The 23,170-nt window shown below is 45.1% G+C and overlaps 1 protein-coding gene across 10 annotated transcripts in view; it reads right to left on the bottom strand.

Annotated features, from left to right (window-relative positions):
* MTERF2 (mitochondrial transcription termination factor 2) overlaps positions 1-23,170 on the bottom strand; it is a 94,372-nt gene that overhangs the window by 39,065 nt on the left and 32,137 nt on the right. For 4 of the 10 annotated variants that reach the window (XM_069228375.1, XM_069228364.1, XM_069228365.1 and 1 more), the window contains exon 2: positions 1,990-2,126. The exons of the other annotated variants lie outside the window; for them this stretch is intronic. The gene's annotated coding sequence lies outside the window, so the exon portion shown is untranslated. The remainder of the gene's footprint in view (positions 1-1,989; positions 2,127-23,170) is intronic. 10 annotated transcript variants of the gene reach the window in all.

Raw genomic sequence — 23,170 nt, 5'->3', positions numbered from 1 at the left:
ACACACGTAAGAGTAAGTACTATTCATAAACAACACCACTGAACAACCCTAAAGATGTCAAAATGTGTGTAAATGTCCTCCACTGCCTTGGAGCATGTCACATACCACACAAGAACATGGACCCACGCACTCACGTTGCCGGTACACACTATCATAGAAAACAATGTTGGACATCAAATAACATATCAACCCATAGGAACTAATGTTAAATCAATTCAATTATTTTGGTATTTGAAGATATTATATTATGCATGTATAAATATATATTTAATGATCAAACATATAGATAAAATCATTACTTTATTATTTTAAAAGCTATTAATAAACGTAATTCAAGTAAAATTAAACTTATCTATAAAAAATATGCATAATTTAAACTGTATTATTTTTAGCAACATTTCGTAAATATAAGAAATAAAAATGTTAGTTAACGTAGGATTTTTTAAACTATTGTTTAAAAAGTATTATTTATATATATATATAAATAATCCAAAACAGATGGAACAATATCCACCAAACGGCTGCACTGATCCCTTGGCCTCTCGTGAGGACAAAAGGAATATTCATAAGTTGAATTTCACCAATTTTATTCCATTAAATTAAATCACAGTTTCCTGCACAGAATGTCAACGCGTTTCGGCAAACACCTTCTACAGGACAAAATGTATATATATATATATATATATATATATATATATACACATACATATATACACACACATATATACACACACATATATACACACACACACACACACATATAACTGTTTAATTTGAGGAGGTAATGCTGTAGCATTTTATTGCATTCTAAGTAAAAATGGATATTTAAAATTAATTTATATTTTTAATTAAAATACTTTAAATCATTTTTTAAAAGCTAATAAACTTTACTTTCGTTTCCCTATACTTTCCTATAGCAAGATCTCCAACATTGTGGTGGAGATCTCTACGTATGTGTGCAAAGTTACGAGTAGTACCACTACACCTAGGTGTAAATACACAATCAGAAATGATGAACAGCAAAAAGGACTAGAGATAAGTGTAGTAGTGAATATACACATGTATATTTACCTTTTTTTAATATGCCTCACTAGTGTGATAGAAGAAAGATTATCGTATTTTTAAAAAGACACTGTTGGCGTCACTAGTTCAAGCGTGACTGAAAAATGAAAGGGCTCTCATAAAAGTATACAATTCTTCTGGGTGACATCAGGTCTGAAAATAGACCTGCTGGCATTCGTCCCAAGGTAAACACGTCAGAGTGAGAAGTATCAGTATTAGCAATGATTTATTGAGGCTTTCTCTTTTCAGCTAAAAAAAAAGTGTTACCCACCAAACAGAAGAAATACCATAATCAATTGGCAAAGCAGCACACCAAATTCACCAATTACCAAAAGCTTCCCCCCCTCTTTTAGACAGAGGCTAAGTTCACACATTGCATTCCTAATTAAGTGTTTCATCATTGGATACCAATTGGTGTAAGGAGTGGTAAGCCTCCACCAAAGGACAATAGCAAGCCTTGCTTCGAATGTATGCTCCAGTGTTTCATCCTGGACCTCTCTCAATGGGCCCATCAATGTCTGCACATTGATTTGAGCGCTGTTTAACTAAGGTGTGCTCTTTCCTAAAAGCTCCGGTGAAAATTCTCTAACCTTGCTACCAGGATTTTGGACCCCAGACCAGTAAAGAAGGCTGGGCAGCATAAAGCTAATTTACCGAGGGTGAAGGAGAGTCCTGCGGAGATCCTCAGCTGCAGAGACAGATAAACTAGAAAAGCAAAATCAGGTCTACAAACCACCTGTATGTAGTACTTGAAGACCTCACAATGTTTTTTTCAGACCATCAAAACATGAAGATAGGCGGGATAGTGGCACGAGGTCCACCATATTTAGGTGTGTGCTAAATTAGAAATAAAAACACAGAAATAGGGCACTCGGAGCAGGATGCCAAGTCAGAAATGGAAGTGGTGAAGAAGGCATAATTTCTCACCTGTTAGGAGTAAAGAAAGGCCCAAGGTGGGGCGCGTCCAAGTTAAATCAAGGAGCACAGAGAACCCATATAGTGCTTGTGTTTGTTACAGATTGTGATAAGATTTCGGTCCCTCCAAAATGAGGCGAAGTTCGCAACTGAAAGGAAATCAACATTAACAGACAATGTAGTACAAATTATTACAACTGAACTTAGCAAAAGAGAACTATCACCTTAAAAGAGATACATCAAATTTCAGAAGGGTGAGGCTAACGGTATAGAAATGCCAGGCAAAATGTACAGTACAGCGCCAAGTAAAACAATTACAAGCTACTAAGGGCCTGATTACAACTTTGGAGGACGGTGTTAATCCGTCCCAAATGTGACAGATATACCACCTACCATATTACGAGTCCATTATATCCTATGGAACTCGTAATACGGTAGGGGGTATAGCCGTCACATTTGGGACGGATTAACACCGTCCTCCAAAGTTGTATTCAGGCCCATAGTCTAGAACCATTTCAAGTTCTTTAGAATAATAGGATTCTTTTTTTAAATTCCCATCAGATGTTCCTACACAAACCCCAAATTTGATGCATCAGTGATGTAAAACCTAAATTGTATGTTTGGATATCAAGCTATAAGAACTAGAAAAAAATTGTCCGTGGAGGGTCCATGATTATAATTCTCCATTCACATGTTGAGAAGGATGAATGGGATCCCGTTCTAAGGAAAAAGCTGTGCCTCTTTAACTCCGTAGCCGCTGGACCTTTGCCGACACCCCCGCCACTGCTGAGGCCCTTTTTTGGCTATTTGGGGTATTTTGTGCTTAGACCTTTATAACTTTTTGCCCACAAAAGATAGCCACACCTAATTTGCATCCTTTTTTCACCAACATCCTAGGGATTCTAAAGGTACCCAGAGTTCGTGTGTTCCCCTGGAAGAGACTAAGAAATTAGCCAAAATACAGCTTAAAATTTGCTTCTTTTTTTTTTTAAGAAAAATGGGGAAAAAGGGAAAGCATGTCGTTTTTTCCCTGACAATGGCATCAACAAAGGGTTTGCAGTGCTAAAAATCACACCTTCCCAGCTTTTAGGAACAGGCAGACCTGAATCAGAAAACCACATTTTTCAACACAATTTTGGCATTTTACTGAGACATAACCACTTTTTTACTATTTTTTGTGCTTTCAGCCTCCTTGCAGTTAGTGACAGAAATGGGTGTGAAACCAATGCTGGATCCCGGACAGCTAAACATTTCTAAAACGTAGACAACATTCTGAATTCAGCAAGAGATCATTTGGGTAGATCCTTCGAGGTTTTCCTACAGAAGGTAATAGCTAAAATATATTGAAATTGAGGTGAAAAAATGAGCCATTTCTGTCTTCTATAACATTTTACAGCTATCGCAGATTTTTTAAAGCAATATACTGTTACATCTGCTGGACTCTTCTGGTTGTGGGGATGTATAGGGTTTGTAGGTTCATCAAGAACCCTAGGTACCCAGAGCCAATAAAGAAGCTGCACTTTGCAATGGGTTTTCATTGTATACCGGGTGTACAGAAATTAATTTGGGGAAATATAAAGAGTGAAAAATAGGTATCAAAGAAACCTTTGTATTTCCAAAATGGGCACAAGGTGTTGAGAAGCAGTGGTTATTTGCACATATCTGAATGCCGGGGTCCCCATACTAGCATGTGAATTACAGGGCATTTCTCACAAATACTTCTTTTTTTCACACTGTTTTACATTTGGAAGGAAAAAATGTAGAGAAAGACAAGGGGTCAATAACACTTGTTCTTCTATCTTTGTTCCCCCAAGTCTCCCGATAAAACGGATATCTCACTTGTGTGGGTAGGCCTAGTGCCCGCGACAGGAAACGCAATATGGACACATCACTTTTTTACATTGAAATCTGACGTGTTTGTTGGAAAGTGCCTAGCTATGGATTTTGGCCTCTAGCTCAACCGGCACCAAGGAAAACCTAGCAAACCTGGACATTTCTGACAACTAGACACCTAGAGGAACCCGGGATGGGGTAACCCGTGGCGCTCTCACCAGGTTCTGTTACCCAGAATCCTTTGCAAACCTCAAAATGTGGCAAAAAAAAAAAAACTTTTTCCTCACATTTCGTTAATAGAAAGTTCTGGAATCTGAGAGGAGCCACAAATTTCCTTCCACCAAGCATTCTCCCAAGTCTCTCGATAAAAATTGTACCTCACCTGTGTGGGTAGGCCTACTGCCCGTGTCAGGAATAGACCACACAACGGTCGCTGTTAGTCCTTACATGAGGGCAAATGTTGACCCTGGGGTGATCCATTCCTGACGCAGGCACTAGGTACAGGCACTCAAGTGGGGTAGCATTTTTATCAAGACAGGTGGGGAAACACTGGGTGGTAGGAATTTTGTGGATCCCAGCATATTCCTGTAGGTTGTGTGTCAGACATGTAAGAAAATATTGAGTTTTTATTCAACATTTCACCTTTGCAGGGTATTCCGGGTAGGAAAACTATGGGGAATCCACACAAGCATGTCTGTGGAGTTCCCCGGGTGTCTAGTTTCCAGAAATGTCTGGGTTGGTAGGTTTCCCTAAATGGCTGCTGAGACCAGGACAAAAACCGCATGTGCCTGCCTTACAAAACCAGGTTGTTATGTGATAGATAATTTTGATGTCTCTACAATACGATTTGGGCAGTGGAATTTGGGGCTGAACTAAATTGGGGAGCTCCCAGGAGAGCACTCTCTCTGTGCCTGCCACTGCTTGTAGCTGCTCCCTGGGTTGGGCTAACCCACTATTGTCCCGCTGCACAGACTGTGCTTTCGAAGGGACAGCAGGACTGTCCTCATCACCTCCCTCAATCACTGGAAGGGTAGTTATCGAATGGGACTCCTCAGACTGAAAAAAATCACTCCCAGAGAGAGTCTGCGCCATTGTCCTATCCCTCAGATGCTCTCTCAGTCTCTGATCCTACATCTGAGCTGTCCTCTATAACCCGAGTTAGGGCTTGAGCAGCAGTCATCCAACGAGACGCCATCTCTGCTACTGGCTAAACTGTCGCTCTAAAACACTAACCTACGTAGACAGTCACAAAATTGATGGCGTGTGTGTGTGTGTGTGTGTTCTGCGTCTAACAGTAAAGGTCACCTTACCTTCACTTCTTCCCTCAACAGTATGTTCTTTCAAGACACTCAAAAAACAAAAAAGATACAATATTACTTCACCTTGTCAAATACCAATCGTCACAGTCTTTAGCGCCTCTAGATCCCACTCTAACCATCATTATTGGTGCTCCCACCCCCATGACCTCCTCCTTGGATTCCCTCACTACCACCCAGCAAAAGTGCCGTTAATCGCTCCATAGCCCCTCCCACATACATTTCTGATGGATACACCTACCTGTGGATTCCTACTTTATGGCCTCATAACTGCCACTAGACAAAAGTCAGATCCTTTTCTACCCGAAACATAATCACAAGAGTTACTTGACTGTTTTATTTCTGCCTAAAAGCTACAGTTGAAACGCGTCAGTTGAAGTATGTGCATTGCTTTGAAGACACAAGCCGCAAGGGAACTGGAGGCAAATCACTTTTATATGTGGGTGTTGTTTCACTGGGGGCTGATCGCAGCCCTCAGGGAACCACACACACATTGAGAAAAGGAGATAAGTGATATCTCTCTCTCTATATATATATATATATATATATATATATATATATATATATATATATATATATATATATATATATATATATATATAGGATCATTACTGGATAACACTTCTAGATTCATAGACATCTTTTTGTTTCCATATGTTTCGAGTCTTCCATTATAGTTAAGGGACTTCATGGATTTTTTAAATAGAATCAATAACATACCTTGGAGAGATAATTACATAATGGCTACAATTGATGTAGTTTACCTTTACACCTCGACAAGGCATGAAGATGGCTTGGAAGCCTGTCGATAGTTCTTAAGATCTAGGTCCATTAGTCTCTTAGAACATACAGAGATGCTATTGAAAATGTTACAGTATTGCTTGACTCACAGTGTTTTCATATTTGATGGAAAATATTATTTACAAAAACAAGGAATTGCTATGGGGACTTCTTTTGCACCAACATATGCATATCTCACAATGGGACTGTGGTAACTGGGAAACAGTGGCAAGAGAAAAAAAAAAAAAAAGCAGGAAATATTAAAACATAATTTGGTGGGTACGTTAGTTACATTGATGATCTCTTTCTCATATGGGAAGGAGAACAAGAGACTCTGGTGCAATTTATAATTTCCCTTAATGATAATCCTCAACAATTGAAATTTACTTATGAAATCAGCAAAACAGAGATTAATTTCTTAGACATTGGTGTTTACATTAAAGATGAAAAGGTTTGCATAGGAAACCAACAAGGGCAAATAGTTTATTACATGCAAACAGTGGACATCCTAAGGCTCTAAAATGGAGTGTGCCATATGGTGAATTTTTTAAGAGTGAAGCATAATTGCTCAGAGGATGTGGAATTGAAAATCCAAATGGATGATATGTATGAGAGATTATATAATAGAGGATATCCTAGATCAGTTTTAAATGATGCCTTGAGTAGGGCAACGCAACGTAAAAGTGATGAACTACTGATGCAGAAGTTAAAAAAATAATCAGGATGGCTCAAGAACTAGTGACGTGCGATATATCATGCGGTTTGATGCAGTTAGTCACATGACGAAGAAACTGCTAGAAGATAATTGGAAATTGTTATTAGATGAAACATTACATAAGATACTGCCCGACCACCCACTAATAACCTACACCAAAGCACCATCATTGGATGATTTTTTTAACAAGCAGCTATATGGACCCTCAAAAGAAAAATGGATCTAATTGGCTGCCGTACAATCAACAATGCTTTTGGAAATGTACAAAAAGCTAAGCATGTACGTTTGAGAAAAATATGACAACGTTCAAAACAATTGATGGTAGAGTAATGCAAATTATGGAAATAATAAATTGTGACACTTCCTATGTGATTTATGTATTAGAATGCGTCTGTGGCAAAAAGTATGTGGGCAGCACAGTGAATAAGTTGAAGCTACGCATATTACAGCATGTCAGGACAATAAACAACAAGGACCCAACATACTCAATGGCAAAACTTATCTGGGAATATCAGGGTGAAGAAAAAGGATTAAAATACTATGCAATTCAACATATCAAACCCAATGCCAGAGGAGGAGATCGGGAAGTGATATTAAGAAGGATGGAATCCAAATGGATCATTTTGGATGGGACTGAAATGCCTTGGCGTCTAAATGCGGATGCAGAATTACATAGACATCTATAGTAGTTATGTGACTGTACAGACTTTATCAGTTCTAATTGGTTAATCTCAAAGAATTGTTATTGAAAATTATGATGTATTAAAAGTGAATATATGGAGAAATTTCAAAGAAATTAAGATGTAGAATGGAGAGAAACCTTGAAAACATATGATGTACCTGCACCTTATCAATATAAAAGTGGAATTAGACAGATACTTGAGAGGACACTCAATATACACAATTTGAATTATTTTTAATATACAACATACACCACAGAGTTAGACTATGTGGTAACATAATATTGTATGTCTCCTAAATGTTGGAGAGTTGTTGGGAACATTTTGATATAGCCATATCTTTAATTAGTATCCTCATTCACGTCTTGTACTTTATGAACTCTAGAGGTACTTGCATTTCGTTATGGTTATATGTAGACTGTAAAGAAAATCCTGACAAATGGTTGTTGGTGATAATGTCTTTCAGAATTATACTTCCAGAACTGAAGACAATGATTTGTTCCAGAAGAAATGTAATAATATTAAATATGGGCTGAAATAGAACAAAAATATGAATAGGTACTTTACCAATACATGGATTCTTACTCTGCCATGTTTGATGAGAAGTGAAAATTGAAATATATTAGTTAATTTGTAGAGTAGATAATGGTGGTTAAAGTATTAATTGGAATGAATCTTACCATGTCTCTGTGTATATGGTTGTGGATAATGTAAATATTGGGTAATTTACCTTTTTGAATTAGAAACATTAAGAATCAGACACAGAAACATGGATATAAACAATCATAAATTATAATTACTGTTTTAAATACTTCATCATCATTAAAAGAAATGAAGAAGGAAAGATAAACAGAAAAATAAACTAAGGGTATTTACATAGTGAAATAGTTAGCGATCAAGCAGTGAATGGATTTTTATTGGTGTATGGGGTAATCACATGATTTAAATACACTCTAGTCATATGTAACTCTGGCCAGTTGAAGGTTCAGGCTTTTTTTTTTTTTGTAAATGTGCCCCTGGAATGGGGGGTTGCCCATTTTCAGAGGACAGGAGACCCAGGGATGTGGAATTCCTATCGCCCGACGCCCGGGACATCTTGTTTGGGGTCAAGGGCAACAAGTTTTTATGTTTCCTTTGTCCTTGGGACAAGTAGGCCCAACCCCCTGCAGCACAAACCCATTGGCTGCCTGTTTACAGAGAGTTGAACTCTCTGCAGTTGAGGTAATGTGCTTCCAAAAGATAATGCTGTTCGAACTTGTATTTATGGTTCATTATTTGAAAGCCTTCATTATTAGGGTGCGTGCTGTAAATAAATGTTTTAAGGTCACACTTCACTACTGACGTTGGTTCCAGTACAAAAAAACAAAACGTGTACACACGTTTGAAAAGTTTAGGCTAAGAGGCTAAGTATAATGCTCCCAGAATGCTCTCTGATTATATGCAAATGAAGTGTCATTTAGTAAAATGTGTTGATGCATGCTAGTATTTCCCAAAAATATTTCTAATGGAAAATCAGTGTAACCATTTTCAACACGATTATGGGAAGCATGAAAATAAACAAACACTGACAAAGCCAACTGATCTGACATATTTTTATAAGTCTTTTAGTTTCATCAATGCGTGTCTTGTTTTGACATGGCTTTTGTAACACTTTATTGTTGTGGGAGCTACCAGGCCCTCAACATTGTAACAAACATTGGCAAAACCCCCCCAAAAGGTTTTTGAACTCTTAAAGCACACGTTGCCACCAGCAGCATAACAAAGGCCCCGCAGCCGCCCTCCAGGGGGCCCCGTCAGCACAGCACCTGCCCTGAGTGAGTCTAGAGAGGGTACTCCTCCATGTTCTTTGCAAAGGGGCACCCTCCAGTTTCGTTACGTCACTGATTGCCACTGTAGTTCCTGACACTGAACAAAACTACTTTGTGTGGCAATATGCTACTTGTGGAAGAGCAGAATGCGATCACTCACAGTAAAGCCAGCCGAAAGAGAGAGAAATAGAAGTTTAATAAAAACAAAATGTCTTTGTTAACACCAGACCTAATTAGGGACCAAGACCCACATGTAGGTAGCTTTTTGCATGTCGCAAACAGCGTCTTTCGCTGTTTGCGACGTGCAAAAAGCACATTGCGATGCACAAACCCAGTTTTGCGATTCAGTAACCTGGTTACCGAATCACAAAACGGGTTTGCGACTCGCAATTAGTTAGGGGTGTTCCCTTCCTAATTGCGACTCACAGTGCAATGTAGGATTGTTTTGTGACCGCGAACGCGGGCGCAAACCAATCGCAGTTTGCACCCATTTCAAATGGGTGCTAACACTTTCGTAAAAGGGAAGGGATCCCCATGGAACCCCTTTCCCATTGTGAATGTCACTGTAAACATTTTTTCAGAGCAAGCAATGGTCCTGTGGACCACTGCCTGCTCTGAAAAAATGAAACGAAAACGTTTCATTTTTCGTTTTTGTTATGCATCTCGTTTTCCTTTAAGGAAAACGGGCTGCATTACAAAAAAAAAAAAAAAAAAAAACTGCTTTATTGAAAAGCAGTCACAGACATGGTGGTCTGCTGTCTCCAGCAGGCCACCATTCGTGAGGGGGTCGCAAATTGCGACCCACCTCATGATTATTCATGATGTGGGCATTTGCGAAGCCCTTGCGAATCACAGATGGTGTCAAGGACACCATCCTACATTCGGATTTGCAACTCGCAATTTGCAGGTCACAAATCTGAACCTACCTACTTGTGGCCCCAAATTCTTAAAGAAAGTCACAAAAGTGCAACCATGGTATATGTCGTACCCCAATAAAATATTTGTGAACTGTATTTTAGCGTGGGTAAATACGATGTGTAGATTTGCTCATGTGAAAATCTATTGAGCATTTGCAAGTTCATTTTCCCTCCAGCCACTTTCTTCCCAACCCTGGAAGAAGTTCTAATTCTGCTATTGTCAGGAGTAAATGTCCAACCTTTCTTATTATGGGAAAATATTAGAGAGAAGCTGGTAAAAATCTTTAAAATATGCAGGTTAGTAGGTTTGCAGACTCAAAGGCATTCCAGCCCTGGAACTATTGCTTACTGCTTCCTCCAGCCCCAGTATGCAGATCTGCAGAAAGGTGGCAAAATAAGGAAATTGCTACAGTAGGGATTGAAACTCCAAGTATTCAAGCCCTACTATGGTAGTAGCCCTGGCATAATCAGAGAGGCTATTAATTGCTGCCATAATTTGTCGCCACACTACATGGCACCAAAGGGACAAGTAGATCTTTTTACAGGACAAGTAGATTTGAGAAGCAACCTGTCCCCTGGACAAGTAGATATTTTAATAAATTCCACACCCCTGAGACCATTTCAGGAAGTCCTCGTTTGAAAGGGGAGAACCTCCCATTTCAAACGAGACCTTCCCGAACGTTAGGATGGCCCGTTTGGGCCGGTTTTCCCCACCAGAGCAGGAAGCTGCCTTACCGCCGCTTCCTGCTCAATTGGGGAACACAGATTTTCACATCAACGTGCCACAAGGTGCGCTGATATCACAAAGGGCCAGGTGAGGCTAGGGGGGAGACACAGAAGCTCTTCTATGTCTCCCGATGGGGGATGAAATTTAAATTAAAATTTTAAAAAGCCTGAGATTTTTCAAGCCCTCACCCTGGTTTCGGCCACTGGTTGTGACCTGCACAAGGGAGGTAGTGCGGGCGTCAACCAGTGGCCGACGCCCACACTCATGGGTTTAACAAAAGGTGAATGGTCGAAGGAAAGGTACGCTGTTAATGTGTACACTAAGCAGCTGCTTGAACTTTGTCACTTGCTCTATCCCAAATGATCAGAAGTAAGTCTAAGAGTCGACTCTAGGCAGTTTGAAAACAAGCATGATGAGAGGACGTGTGGCGAACTGGCATTTTTGACAAGCGCGGGAGCATCAGTGAAGTACTGGAAAGTTAGAATAAAAAGTCTATTTCTACATTAGGCCAAGAAATACTCTTGCAAAAGCAGTTTGTACAAGAGCATTTGCGTCATTATAACGGGAAGAAATGCAGTAGCACGGAAATCAGATTTGATTGCTAAGAAAGGTAACAAGCATTTGCAATGCAATAGGTCTCCCAGTTTCTTGAGTTAGAGCTACTGATATTATAAATTCATAACTGGACTTATTCTTGCCACATAAATCAGTTATAATTGTCTTTTCTTGCCATAAAATTCCAGTGGCCCACCATTTAACTAACACACTTCCATTTACATTCTTCCTCTATCTGAAAGCATATACAATTATCATATAAACCTTTATCAGAAATAAACTTCTGGCATTAGAGTGTAATGCTCAAAACACCTTAACAAACATGTAATTTGGGACAGATTGGAGGGTGGAAGGAATGAGGGATGTAGGAGTAAAGATGGAGAGGACAAGTAGCGTAGTAACGTGTCATGAGCCCTGGAGTAAGAAAGGAAAATGGTTGACAAGTTTTGGTAGGAAAATAGAGCAGCAATTAGAGTTGAGTGAGGTCAGTAGGCCACTGCGCCTGTTGCTCCATTGATAACTAGGCCTCAGGAGAGAAAGCGGATGGGGCAAAAAAAGAGAAGCGAAAGGAATACATCAAACAAAAGGAAGAAAGAGAAGGGGTCCAAGGAAAAAAAAGAAGAGGAAAAAAAACAAGAAAATGAAAACACAACTAAGAGAGGAAGTAGAGCAAACCTGTAAGACAAAAGAAAAAGGGGAAGGAAGCTACCAAACAAAAGATAAAGGGGAAAAAAGAATGAAAGAAGTGTGAAAAGAAAGAGAAAAATGAACAGTAGAGAAAAAATAGAGATGACAAAAACAAGCATCAAAAGAAGCAGGTAATGTATGTATGTACTGACACATTTCTCACAGACACAGAATGGGAAAACCACTTTGACAATTTGGGTCCTGACAAGTCACTTATGGCTTTCACATACAGATGGGAAAAAAAGAGGCATTTATAATAAAAACAATTGACAGATAAAGGTAAGAGAAACACCAGAAAGATTAAAAAAAACTGAAAGGACGCATACCGAGTCAAAGGAAAGTGCAAATAAAAGAGACAAAGAAAGAATGAAGGGAAGAGAAATACATAGTGAAAGAATGAACGCCTGATGAAGAAAAACAGAGAAGAATGAAACAAAGAAAGAAATACCCAGGTTTTTGCAAGATTGAAAGAGGTAAGAAGAGGAAAGAGGGAAATTTAAAAAAAGGAGAGTAGTAGATATAACAGCTGAAAGGGAGTGAAACTGTTAACACGTGGATTTTAGGAGCTGGAAAGAGAAATGTGGGGGAGAAAGAAAACATTGAGAGTAAACAGTGTAAAGGAAAGAACAGAAAAAGACAGGTGAAACACACCCTCCAAAATAAAGATGGTAGCTAAGAGTAGATTTAATTGGCTCCCCTACATCCTCAAACAGAATTCAGATTGTGAAACAGCAGGAGGCACTGCAAAACAGCAGGAGATGCATTAGCAGAGTTATATGTGAACCCCAATACAGCAATGTTGGGGTGCTTCAGATCAGGATTGGGGGCATAGACATAGTGGGTCCTGGCCCAGTGCTGGAATAACAGAAAGGAAGCGGGTGAGGAATGAGAAACGGAAGGCCGTGTAATTCCTGGTATTCGAATAATGGGGTGCTGCAGGTTAGGGTTGAGGTACACTGACAGAGTTGTATGTGGGCTGCAGTACTGGAATAGTAACGGGCACACAAGGTCAGAAGTGAGGTATGTTAATGGAGCTACGTGTGGACCCAAGTATTAGCATGCCGGTGTTGCCCAGTGTTAGCCTGGGGGTACCTTAGTGAAGCTGCAAGTGCGGTACAGCCTGGGAGTGGCTTTGCCTCTGAACCACAGAAGCGAGGGGCGTGTGTGAGCCTTAGTACTGAGAAGAAACGTGCACTGAATGTTAGAATTGATGGATTCTGGTGGCGCTGTGGTGGTTCCCATCAACAGCCGATTGATGTTAGACTTGAGGTGCACTGGCTGAGCTGTGTTTTGCTCTTTTGGGTCCAGTTTTGCCTTGGGAGTGGGACTGAATATTAGAATTGAGCTACTGTAAATGGATTATATGTGAGCGGGGTCCCAGTATAGGACAGGAAGTGACCTCGCCATGGTAGAACTGAGGTGCACTGATGGAGCTGTGCCCGTGGTCCCTGAACTAAACAGCAGAATGTATCGACTGTAAGAACTGAGGTGCTCTCCCAAACAGCATGTGTAGGGTTCTAGCACAGCTGAGGTGCTTGGAATGTGTAAACTGAGGTGGCACTGTGGAGCTGAGCCCAAGGTTGATGTACTGGAACAGCAGTGTGTACTGACTGTAAGAATTGAGGTGCTCTGACAGACAGAATGCATAGGGTTCTGGCACGGGCAAGGCTGAGGGGCTTGGAGTGTGTCAACTGAGGTGCACTTATGGAGCTGTGCCCGAGGTCCCAGTAATGGTGCAGCAGTGCCTACTGACTGTAAGGCCTTAGGTGCTCTGGCAGACAGAGTGTGTGGGGTTCTGGCACTGGCACGGCTGAGGGGCTTGGAGTGTGTGAACTGAGGTGCACTGATGGAGCTACGAGTGGGATCCCAGTATGGAACAGAAGTGGGTACTGTCTTTAAGGACTGCAGAGCCCTGTTAGAGATGGGTGCCTAGGTTATACACTTGGTAAAGAAAATCCAAGCCAAGGAAGGGCAGTAGCCAGGCAGCTGAGAGAGGGTGCAGACAGCCCACAAAGACTAAATGTGACCAAGATAACAGCCTGATTTACAGCCTTGTTTACAGCTAAGCTCAGAGCAAAAATGCTCTGCAAATGAAAAGGGATGATTCCCTGGACAGGAGAGTGAAGCACAGTAAAAAATAAAATAAAAAATAAAAAAAAGTCTTCTTCTGACAAGATAAACAGGACAATCAATCACTGTATTTGTAAAGTGGGGCCATTCACCTGTTAGGGTCTCAATGCCCCGGGTGGGGTTGGGGGGAGGGGGGAGCAGTAAGTGAAGGTCAGAGGGGATCAGGTGAAGAGCCAAGTTTTGAGGCTCTTTCTGAATTGTGATAGAGTGGGAGATCTTCTGAGGTGGATAGGGAGGGAGTTCCAGGTCTTAGCGTCATGGTGGGAGAAGGACCTATCTCCGGCTGTGGTCTTCCGGACACGTGGGATGGCAGCGAGGGCGAGGTCGGCGGAGCAGAGTTGCCTGGTGGGCGTGGAGAAGTGGAGTCTTTGGTTGAGATATTCTGGTCCAGTGTTGTGGAGGGCTTTGTATGCGTCCGTGAGAAGTTTGAACATAATTCTCTTGTCTATTGGGAGCCAATGCAGGTCTCTCAGTAGGGCGGAGGTGTGGCTGTGTTAGGGGGTGTTCTTGATGAGACGGGCGGAGGCGTTCTGGATGAGTTATTGTCTCTTCTGTACCTTGGTGGTGGTTCCGGCATCGAGTGCGTTGCCGTAGTCCAAGTGGCTGCGGACAATAGCCTGAGTGACTGTTCTTTTGGATTCGGCTGGGATCCATTTGAAGATCTTCCAGAGCATACGCATGGTGTTGAAACAGGCAGAGGAGACTGCGCTGACATGCCGGTTCATCGAGAGTGCTAATGCCAGGATGAATCCAAGGTTGTGGGCGTGATCGGTGGGGGCGGAGCGCTTCATAGGGCAGTGGGCCACCAGGAGATGTCCGAGGCTGAGGGGTTGTTGCCGATGACGAGGACTTCTGTTTTTTTCGGTATTTAGCTTGAGGCAGCTCTCCTTCATCCAGGCTGCGACTGCCCTCATTCTGTTGTGGAAGTTGGCTTTGGCTGTGAGCGGGTGGTTGGTGAAGGAGATGATTAGCTGAGTGTCGTCGGCGTAAGAGGCGATATTAAGTGCGTGGTGTTTGGTGATGTTGGTTAGGGGGGCCATGTAGAGGTTGAAGAGAGTGGGGCTCAGAGAGGAGCTTTGCAGGACGCCGCAGATGATCTTGGTGGCCTCCGAGTAGAAGGGGGGAGACTGACGTTTTGGGTTCTGTCAGAGAGGAAGGAGGTGATCCATTCTAGTGCCTTGTCTAGGATGCCAGTGTCGTGGAGATAAGTCCATAGAGTGTGGTGGGAGATGGTGTTGAAGGCGGCGGACAGGTTTGAGGAGGGTGAGAGCCGCGGTCTCACCCCTGTCTAGGAGGATCCGAATGTCGTCTGTGGCGACGAGGAGGGCGGTCTTGGTGCTGTGGTTGCTCCGTAAGCCAGACTGAGAGGAGTCAAGGATGTTGCATAGTTCAATGTGTTTGGAGAGTTGTCTGTTGACAGCCTTTTCGATAACCTTGGCTGGGAAGGGGAGTAGAGAGATGGGCTGGAAGTTCTTGAGGTCGTCTGGGTCTGCGGTTGGTTTCTTCAGTAAGGGCTTGATTTCAGCGTGTTTCCTGATTTCTGGGAAGGTGGCGGTCTCGAAGGAGCAGTTGATGATGTGCCAGAGCTTGGGTGTGATGGTGCTACTTGCTTTGTTGAAGATGTGGTGGGGCAGGGATGGAGTTCATGTTGTTGAGGGTTTCCCCGTCGGAGAAATTGGCCCAGGAGAGTAGGCGGTGGGGGTTTGGAGGAGCTTCGGTGGAGGCTATGACGGTGTTGGGCATGGGATGGTCCTGGGTCGGAAAGCTGTTGTAGATGTCTGCTATTTCACGGTGGAAGTAGGTGGAGAGGTTGTTGCAGAGTTCTTGTGAGGGGAGGATGTCCGTGGAGTTCGCTCTGGGGTTGGTCACTTTGCTGATGATCCTGAAGAGTTCTTTGCTGTTGTGTGCGTTGTTGTTGATGCGTTCCTGGAAGGAGTTTCTGTTGGTGGTGTGTGTTTAAGGCTTTTTTGAAGGCTTCATGATTGGTAGGGTCTTGTCGGTGCACCATTTCCTTTTGAGGCGTCTGCAGTTTTGTTTGGGCAGAGCGTAATTATCCAAATCAAATCAAATCATTAACATTTATAAAGCGCGCTACTCACCCGTGCGGGTCTCAATGCGCTAGGGGAAAGGGGGGGGGGGGGGGGGGTTACTGCTGCTCGAAAAGCCATGTTTTTAGCAGTCTCCGGAATGCGGAGTGGTCCTGAGGCTGGTGGGGAGGGAGTTCCAGGTCTTGGCTGCCAGGAAGGAGAAGGACCTCCCACCCACGGATGCGAGGGACGGCAGCGAGCGCGAGGCCAGAGGAACGGAGGAGTCGGGTGGGGGCGTAGAAGCTGAGGCGACGGTTGAGGTATTCCGGTCCCTTGTTGTGGAGGGCTTTGTGTGCGTGGGTGAGAAGTCGGAAGGTGATCCTTTTGCTGACTGGGAGCCAATGCAGGTGTCTCAGGTGTGCGGAGATGTGGCTATTGCGGGGTACGTCAAGGATGAGGCGGGCCGAGGCGTATTAAATACGTTGCAGGCGTTTTTGGAGTTTGGCGGTGGTCCCAGCGTGGAGGGTGTTGCCGTAGTCCAGGCGGCTCGTGACGAGGGCGTGGGTCACGGTTTTTCTAGTGTCGGCGGGGATCCAGCGGAAGATCTTGCGGAGCATGCGGAGGGTGAGGAAGCAGGCGGAGGACACGGCGTTGACTTGCTTGGTCATGGTGAGAAGAGGGTCCAAGATGAAGCCGAGGTCGCGGGCGTGGTCTGCGGGGGTCGGTGCGGTGCCGTGGGCCACCAGGAGTCGTCCCAAGCGGATGGGGTGTTGCCGAGGATGAGGACTTCCGTTTTGTCAGAGTTCAGCTTTAGGCGGCTGAGCCTCATCCAATCTGCGACGTCCTTCATGCCCTCTTGTAGGTTGGTCTTGGCGCTGGCGGGGTCCTTGGTGAGGTTGAGTATAAGTTGGGTGTCGTCGGCATAGGAGGTGTTGATGATGTCGTGCTTGCATACGATGTCGGCGAGGGGGCTCATGTAGACATTGAAGAGTGTCGGGCTGAGCGATGAGCCTTGAGGTATGCCGCAGATGATCTCGGTGGGGTCTGAGCGAAACGGTGGGAGGCAAACTCTTTGGGAACGGTTTGAGAGGAAGGAGGCGATCCAGTCCAGGGCCTGGCCTTGGATCCCGGTGAGCAGAGGCGGGGGATTAGGGTGCGGTGACAGACGGTGTCGAAGGCAGCCGAGAGGTCGAGGAGGATGAGGGCGACTGTTTCACCGTTGTCCATCAGGGTTCTGATGTCGTCTGTGACTGAGATGAGGGCGGTTTCAGTGCTGTGGTTGGTTCGGAATCCAGTTTGTGGTGGGTCGAGCAGGTTGTTGTTTTCCAGGAAGGTGGTCAGCTGTTTGTTGACAGTCTTCTCTATTACCTTGGCGGGGAAGGGCAGGAGTGAGATGGGGCGGACGTTTTTCAGGTCGCTCGGGTCAGCCATAGGTTTCTTTAGTAGGGCATTGACTTCGGCGTGTTTCCAGCATTCGGGGTAGGTAGCAGAATAAAAATGAAGAGTTGATGATGGCCTGGAGGTGCGGGGCGATGATGTCGTCGGCTTTATTGAAGATGAAGTGAGGGCAGGGGTCCGATGGGGCGCCGGAGTGGATAGAGTTCATGATGGTTTTGGTTTCTTCAGTGTTGATGTGGGTCCAGTCGTTGAGGGTGATGGCCGGGGGTGCGGGTTCGGTGATGCTTGGTTGGGTCTGGTGTCCGAAGCTGTCGTGGAGGTCACTGATCTTGCGATGGAAGAAAGTGGCGAGGGAGTTGCACAAATCTTGTGAGGGCGTGACGGCGTTGATGTTGGAGAAATCCATAACGATGCTAAAAAGTTCTCTGCTGTTGTGGCTGTTTTTGGCCAGTCGGTCGGTGAAAAAGTTCCTTTTGGCAGCGCGGATCAGGTGGTGGTGTTCGCGGGTAGCGTTCTTGAGGGCGGTCATGTTGTCAGCGGTGTGGTCCTTGCGCCAGGCCTTCTCGAGGGTGCAACAAGTTTTCTTCGATTCTTTGAGGGTGTCAGAGAACCAGAGAGGTTTTTTGGTGTTGGCCTGTCGATGCGTGCGTTTGAGGGGAGCAAGGTTGTCTGCGCAGTTGGAGATCCAGTTCGTGAGGCTGAGGGCTGCGTCGTTGGGGTCGGTGGTGAGGGTGGGTTGGTTGGCGGCGAGTGCGGAGAAGAGTTGCTCATCGGGGATTTTGTTCCACTGTTGACGAGGGATGGGTTGAGTGCGGCGGTGGCGGGTCTCGCGTCGGAATGTGAAGTGGACACAGCTGTGGTCGGTCCAGTGTACAGCGGAGGTGTGGCTGAAGGAGATGTGTTTGCTGGCGGAGAAGATAGGGTCAAGCGTGTGTCCAGCGATGTGGGTGGCGGTGTTCACTAGTTGCTTGAGGCAGAGGTTGGCGAGGTTGGCGAGCAGGGCGGTGGTATTAGGGTTGTTGTTTTGTTCCAGATGGAAGTTGAGGTCGCCTAGGAGAATGTAGTCCGGCGAGGCGAGGGCGTGTGGGGAGATGAAGTCAGCGATGGCGTCGCTGAAAGGGGCGCGCGGTCCGGGGGGACGGTAGACGAGGGATCCTCGGAGGGTGGTCCTGGGGTCGGTGCGAATCTGAAAATGCAGATGTTCAGCGGCGAGAGGGGTTTCTTCGGTGGAGGTGGTGACGCTGATGGAGACGATGGCGATACCTCCTCCTACTTGGTTGGTGCGGTCTTTTCTGGAGATCTTGTAGCCTTCGAGGATGGCAGTGGCGATGTCTGGGGCCGACGAGGCGTTCATCCAGGTCTCCGTGATGAAGGCGACGTCCGGAGCTGTGGAGTCCAAGAGGTCCCAGAGTTCAACGCGTGCTTGTGGACAGAGCGAGCGTTGACCAGGATGCACTTGAGGTGGTTGATGGCGCGTGGGCTGGTGGTCGTGGTAGTTGCGTGGTGGAAGATGCGTTTGCAGGAGTTACAGGCGAAGGGTCCATGGGTGCGTTTGGGGTGAGCTGGGAAGCAGGTGTTGGAGTGCCCTGGGTTGAGGGTGTGGAGGGTGGTGGGGTCGTAGCGGGTCAGCGGGGTTCGGGAGAGCTGGGGACCAGGGGTCGTGGCACTGGGCGCGGGCCAGGCGCGGACAGGCGCCATAAGAGGGAGGAGGGGGGGGAGGGGTCAGCTGGGGGCGAATGGGAGCTGGGGCGTGCAGGAGGTCGCGGCGGGAAAGCGCGAGGGAGGGGGGACAGGTAGAGTGAGAAGAGCTGAGGGAGGGGGGTTTAAGGGTGGAGGGGGGTGAGTGTTAGGAGATTAGGGAGAGAGATAGGAGTAGGGTTGAGAAGATAGGGGAGGGGGGGTTGTAGAGGTGGGTGAGGGTGAGAGGTAGAGTGAGAGGATAGGAAGATAGGTAACAGAGGGGGTGTCGGGACGGGGGGAGAGATAGAGAAATAGATAGATGGAGAAATAGGTGGAGAGATAGACAAATAGGTAGATAGGAGGAGGGGGTGAGTGAGGGAGTTAGATAGAGAGATAGGTAGATTGGTAGATAGGAGGAGTGAGGGAGGCAGGTAGCGAACGGGGTAGATAGGGGTGATAGAGAGGGGGAGGCGAGTGAGGGAGGGGGTTGAGGCAGGAGCAGGAGGGCAGGGGCGGGAGGAGACAGAAGACGGAGAAAGCAGAAGAACAGAAGATCACAGAAGAAGATACAGAAGACGAAGAGCAGAAGGCAGAAGACCACAGAACAAGATGAGGAAGAAGAGAGGTGACAGGAGAGGCTGAGAAGCACACAGAAGAAGAGAGAAGACGGGGAAAAGGAGAGTACAGAAGAAGATTACCGAAGAGGAGCGAGGAGGAAGAGACAGAGAGGAGGAAAAGAAGCAGGAGAGAGGGTGAGTAGCGCGGGGCAGGGTGAGGGGCTGGGAGGTGGGGGGTACTTACTGCGAGGTGGGTCTCAGGAACCTGGAGGAGCTGGAGGAGCTGCAGCGGCAGGGGGAGCGACATACCCTACGGTAGTTTGTCCCTGCTCCCACACAGAAGAAGGAGGGACAGAGGCATGACTGACCACTAGCAATCAAGGATTTTTAAATGCCACTGAAACTAACAATTGAAATAGATGGAAGCCCACAGAAGTAGTATACTTAAAAGTATACAAGAGGTCGTACACTTGTGCTCAACCTAAAAAGGTGGCTGTCATATTATGAGTAGGCTTTTATCATTTTTGACCTGATTTTTAATGTTTTTTTAATGTTTTGCTGTTTTCTAATCTGATTTTTATCTGAGCATTCAATTTTTCTGTCCTGAGAGCCGGAGCCCATGTTTAGAGACTACCGGCTGCTCTGTCTTCCCCTCTTCTGGGTGGGGACATCCGAGACCGCCATCTTTTTGGGTGCGCGGTCTAGCTGTTTTATTTTTGGAAGCTGGCTGAGTCTCCCGCACGCCAGTATTTAATGACGGACGGGCGCCGGCCGCGCAGCAGTGGGCAATTAGGAGTAGGCTTTTATCATTTTTGACTGATTTTTAATGTTTTTTTTATGTTTTGCTGCTTTCTAATCTGATTTTTATCTGGGCATTCAATTTTTCTGTCCTGAGCTAAGGAGCCCGTGTTTAGAGGGTACCGGCTGCTCTGTCTTCCCCTCTTCCGGGTGGGGACGTCCGAGACCGCCATCTTTTTGGGTACGCGGTCTAGCTGTTTTATTTTAGGAAGCCGGCTGAGTCTCCGGCACGCCAGTTTTTAAATGACGGACAGGCGCCGGCCGCGCCAAAGGCAAGCCCGTCTGCGCCCGTCCGCGCCCTGGAGCACCCAAAGCCCAGAGATACTGCCCTTTGCACCCCCAACAGGTTAGTTTATTCTTCCTCGCAGTTGCAGGCACTCAGAACCACTGACCCTTGTCCTTCCCTCTATAGTAATATGAGACCCCTTCCCCTCCTCCCATGCCCAAACTGTTCGTGGACTGTCCTGCAATCGACGTCCTCTGACGTACCCCTCCCTCACCTTGGCAGAATGATGTTGCTTAACTGCCGCTCCCTTCCAGCCCATTCCTTCAACATTCATACTCCCCTGGAAGAACTCCTGCCCGATGCTTTATTCCTTACGGAAACCTGGTTGGATGAGGATTCCACAGTGGATATTTTTAACTCTTTGCCCTCTACATACTCTGTGCTAAATCTGGATAGACCTGTCACCAGGGGTGGGGGGATAGCTATTATTCACAAAACCACTATTAAAATGTACCATTTCACCATCTGATATTCCAGATTGTGAGAGCATGATGTTTTCATTATACCTGTCCTCTACCTTCACTTTTTCGGGAATCCTGCTCTATCGACCTCCTGGACCTGTTTCCCGCTTTCTGGACACTTTACCTGAGATTACAGCCAACCATATTTGTAAATTTTCTAATTTAACTATTTTAGGAGATTTTAATATTCACCTTGATAAATTGGACTGCCCCTCGGCCAAATTATTAGTAACCTCCCTCTCGGCACGTCAATTAACCCAGCACGTAATTGGCCCCACGCACCTGAAAGGCCATACGCTAGATCTTATTTTCAGTAAAATTGTTGACCTGACTGCTGCACCTCCTTTGCCGCTAGTATGGACCGATCATTCCCTTCTATCCTTCATTTTCCCTTATGATGTTGTCCAGGAGCAGCCCCCTAATCCTTCAACGTCTGGGCGTATTTGGTCAAAATTGGCCCCGGAGGAATGGCGTAGTGCCCTCCAGGCCCTTCGGACAACCAATAACCCTCTTGTTCCAGAATCGGCAGACTCATTTGATAAATGGGTTTTGTCCTCCCTGGATGCTATTTTGCCCATCAAACCTAGACTAAAAAAATCCTCTCATAAACCCAAACCCTGGTTTTCTCCCTTCCTTCTTGAACTTAGGAAGAACTGCAAAACGTTAGAGAGGCTGTGGCGAAAAAACTACAGTCTCTCTGCTAGAGATATTTATAGACAATCTATCAGAGTATACCACCACAATATCAAAATTGCTCAGTCCACCTATTACTGTGCAAAAATAGAAAACTCCTCCTGCCCCCAGAAAGAAATCTTTCAAATTTTTAAAGAACTCACCACACCTCCTACGTCTGCCTCTATGATTGAGGCTTCTGTCACCCACAGTAATCTACTGGCATCATATTTTCAGGATAAAATCACCAGTATATACTCTGGGTTCCCCACCCCATCGAAACTGCTCCCAATTTGCCAGGCCCTGGATCCTCTCTCTGAAGGAGTCTCATTAACTACTTTTACCCCTCTTACTGATGTGATAACTGCCGATTTTTTGTCCAAAATTAAATCTGGCTCTCCCTTAGACTCTGCCCCTCCGTCTGTTCTTTTACGAGCATCGGATATTATTGTCCCTCCCTTACTAAAATTTTTAATTATTCTCTATCTTCTGGTTCCCTCCCTCAGTCTTTTAAACATGCTGTTATTAAGCCTCTTCTGAAGAAACCCAAACTTGACCCTACTCTACCAGAAAACTATAGACCCATTGCCCTCCTCCCTATTGCCGCCAAGATCCTGGAGAAGCATGTAAATTCTCAACTAACCTGCTATCTCGAGAGCCATGAGCTCCTACATCCCACCCAAATGGGCTTTAGAGCCTTGCATAGCACCGAGTCAGCCCTTCTCTCTGTAACTGAGTCGGCTCGTCAGCTTTTGGATTTTACTTGATCTGAGTGCAGCCTTCGACACGGTCAATCACGATCTTCTTTGCTGCAGACTCTCAGAAATAGGGGTAAGGGGATCTTCTCTGTCCTGGCTCTCCTCTTTTCTCAAAGGTAGATCCTTTCAAGTTCTGGACCGCACTTTTTTCTCTAATATTCTCCCATTGACCTGTGGAGTCCCTCAGGGCTCCTCTCTCAGTCCCACTCTTTTTAATGTTTATCTGTCCCCGTTAGCTAAAGTGATTGCTCCCCACAACCTCTCATTGGTCACTTATGCAGACGACACTCAATTAGTGGTGTCCCTCTCCAGCTTTGGAGATTCGTCCGTTGATAACCTCTCTTGCTGTATGAGGGATATCAGTGATTGGATGATTAAATCCAAACTTAAATTTAACGACGGGAAGTC

Source organism: Pleurodeles waltl, chromosome 4_1 (assembly GCF_031143425.1).
Source record: "Pleurodeles waltl isolate 20211129_DDA chromosome 4_1, aPleWal1.hap1.20221129, whole genome shotgun sequence".
Taxonomy (NCBI): domain Eukaryota; kingdom Metazoa; phylum Chordata; class Amphibia; order Caudata; family Salamandridae; genus Pleurodeles; species Pleurodeles waltl.
Note: the sequence above shows the minus strand (reverse complement) of the source record. Positions and strands in the feature narration are given on the sequence as shown.